The sequence below is a fragment of the Sapajus apella genome, unplaced genomic scaffold (assembly GCF_009761245.1).
Source record: "Sapajus apella isolate SASKATOON/1434 unplaced genomic scaffold, GSC_monkey_1.0 scaffold17, whole genome shotgun sequence".
NCBI lineage: Eukaryota > Metazoa > Chordata > Mammalia > Primates > Cebidae > Sapajus > Sapajus apella.
In genome coordinates this window covers 386,861-390,006 of record NW_022436957.1, presented here as the reverse complement: position 1 = coordinate 390,006, position 3,146 = coordinate 386,861, and the positions used below count along the sequence as shown (strand labels likewise).

Below are 3,146 nucleotides of genomic sequence, written 5' to 3'. Positions count from 1 at the left end.
CACATTGAGTGACGGTGGGGAAAAAGTAACTCTTTGATAAGAATTGTGCCTATATACCTCAGGGTAAAAACAAAAGAATGTTTTGAGCGTTTGGAACTCTACTTGGTAGGTTTGTTTTGTTTTTTTTTTGTTTGTTTCCACTGTTTAAGAAATTTTTATTAAAGCAAGAACTATATAATACAAATTACGTTTCCTTGCCCAGTTTTCAATTTTGTTACTTAAAACGGAACTGACATTTTGAGCTATTCCACAGTAAAGAATTACAAAATTAAAGAAAGAAATGCTTTAAATTTTTGTACTTTGCTGAAAATTCTTTTTCCCAAGGTCTATAAAACATTAATTTGTTTTTGTATTTTACTTTTTTTGTGATTTTGTTTTGTTTTGTTTTTAAATCAATAAGTAATCCAGGACTAGCATCATGTTTGCTAGACCTGGCACTAGCTTGATACATAAGGTTCAAAGTTTTCTTTCCTTTTTCTATTTTATATTTTGCAATTTTTTTCCATAACATTTAAATTTTTTGATGTTTAGATGTTTTTCTTCGGTGAAGCACAAGTTTCTTTTCATGGTCCCTGATCAACTTTAAACAATCGGAACACTGGTGGCACTGTTAACTGCTTTCTGGGCAGCCTCTTTAGCTTGGTGGGCTTGTAGTACAGCTACAGTTTCATCAACCTTAGAACGGAGTGACTCTGGAGATTCGAGCATATGAAGAAGTTCTGAATTATCCATCTCCAACAACATGCCAGGGAATTTACCAGCAAGAGTAGAGTGCATGGCTTGAATAAGAGGAAACAGCCGTTCACCCAACATTTACTTTTGCTCTTGAGGAGCGGGAGATGCCAACATGGAAGGAGTCAAAGTTTCCTGACCTTGTACATGAACAGTAGGTTGTTGCATTGTAACTTGTGGCTGTGCATGAAGACGTTGCTGAGGATTGCGAACTCTTGCAGCATACGTATGCCGTGGAAAGGTGTGGACAGCAGGAGTAGCTGCAGCTGCAGGACATAGGCCCATCCTCTGCGTTGATGTGTTAGCAACACGTTGTGTTGACATGACTCGAGGAATCTGTGAAAAAGCTGGTGCCATAGTGCTAAATGGTAGTCTAGGAGCAGCTGGATGGGTAGCACTGGGCATATTTTGGAATGGATGAGGTCTGCCACCCTGAGCAATCCAGCAAGGATTTGGCATTAGTTGAACAATTTGGCTAGGAAGGTAGTATGCAGCACGGTTCTGAGTCTGTGGGAAAACTGCCATGAAATAACCTAAAGGAGGTGCTGGCTGGTAGGGGTGGATCACAGGGTTGGGTACAGCTCGTACACTTGCCATTCTCTGCATATACTTGTTAGTGAGGTGAGCCTGGCGCTCTTCTTTGCACTGAGCTAAAGCTACATACAATGGCTTTGTGGCCAGAATTCTACCTTTCATTTTTGTAACTGCTTTAGTGGCTTCTTCTGGGGAGGAGAAACATACAAAACCAAACCCTTTGCTGCGACCACCCTCCATCATAACCTTTGCACTAGTGATCTTGCCAAACGGAGAAAACTCTTTGCGGAGACGTTCATCATCGATACTATCATCAAGATTTTTCACATAAAGATTAACACCCTGATATCTGGTGATCTTGTCACGCTTCATCTGTTCAAATTTGCGCTTAAGTTCTGTCTGCCGTTCCCCCTTTTGCTGAGCTCGAGCAACGTAAATTTGTTTTCCATTGAGCTCCTTTCCGTTCATCTCATCCACAGCTTTCTGTGCATTTTCATGCCTTTTAAAATTTACAAATCCAAATCCTTTGGATTTTCCACTTCCATCAGTCATCACTTTCACACTTAAGACAGGCCCAAACTTGCTAAAGAGACCCTTAAGGCACTCGTTGTCCATATCTTCTCCAAAATTCTTGACGTAAACATTGGTGAACTCTTTTGCCCTAGCTTCAAATTCAGCTTCTCGTTGTTTACGAGACTTAAATGGTCCAACAAATACTTTGCGATTGTTTAGGAGCATTCCATTCATTTTTTCAATAGCACTTTCAGCTGCTTCCTGTGTCTCAAAGTGTATAAATCCATAGCCCTTGGAACCATTTTCATCACAAACCAACTTACATGAGAGGATGTTACCAAAAGTAGAAAATGTATCATACAGTGCTTTACTATCAATGGATTTGTCCAGATTTTTAATGAATATGTTGCCCACTCCACTTTTGCGAAGTGATGGATCACGGTGAGACCACATGATGCGTACTGGTTTGCCCTTTATAACATCAAAATTCATAGTATTCAAAGCACGATCCGCGTCCAACGGCTGCTGGAAGTTCACATACGCGTAGCCCAAGGAGCGGCCAGTGACCATGTCCCTGCAGACCCGGATGGAGAAGATGGGCCCGACCGGGCTGAACTTGTCGTAGAGCATCGTTTCAGTCACGTCTGGGTGGAGGTCCCCCACGTAGAGCGAGGCCATGAGGTAGCTGCGGGCGCTGGGGTTCATCTCGGCACGGCTGACCACAGAGCCACGGGCCACGACCTTTCCGTGAGAGGAGGAGAGCAAGTGCCAGGGCCCAGGACCAGAGCCGGGGGTAACGGGGGTGGGGGCAAGCGCAGAGGGACAAAAAGCCACCGGAATCGAAAACTACTCTACGGTTGCCGAACGCAGTCTATCCGCTGCCGTTGGCTGCCCGCTGCCGGCGGGAGCGATGGTGACAGTGGCGGGTCCGGGCAGCGGGAAGGCCTCGGTCTCTTGGTTCCTTCTTCGATCTGTTTCCGGGCCCCGGGCAGGCGGGTTGCTCTCGGCTGCTTCACCAGGTTATTTCATAAAAGAGGACGAAATAAATAAATGTCTCCCGCGGGGGAGACGCGGATTTTTTGTAAATCTGGGGGGTTTTTTTAGATTTTTTATTTTTATTTTTTTTTATAATAAACGTGTGTTCTGAGCCCGGAGCACACATCCGGCACACTCAGCACTAACCGCCTGGGAGAAGCGGCTAGGTTTCTTTTATATTGGTATAGTTAGCAGCTCTGCAAGTCTAAAGATTATAGTCTTGAAGCATTGTTGATTTGCTGACTTTCATCATTGTGCTGATAATATACAACAGAATGTCTATGTATTTTAAGAAATGCCCTCTGAAGTAGTTAGGGGTAAATGAGAATTAC

The 3,146-nt window shown here is 43.7% G+C and overlaps 1 pseudogene across 1 annotated transcript; it reads right to left on the bottom strand.

The window, feature by feature from the left end:
• Nucleotides 1–478: 478 nt before the first annotated feature.
• On the bottom strand, nt 479–2,484 carry LOC116556609 (annotated as a pseudogene). The gene has a single exon (XR_004271083.1). The product of XR_004271083.1 is annotated as a polyadenylate-binding protein 1 pseudogene (transcript).
• Nucleotides 2,485–3,146: the final 662 nt, after the last annotated feature.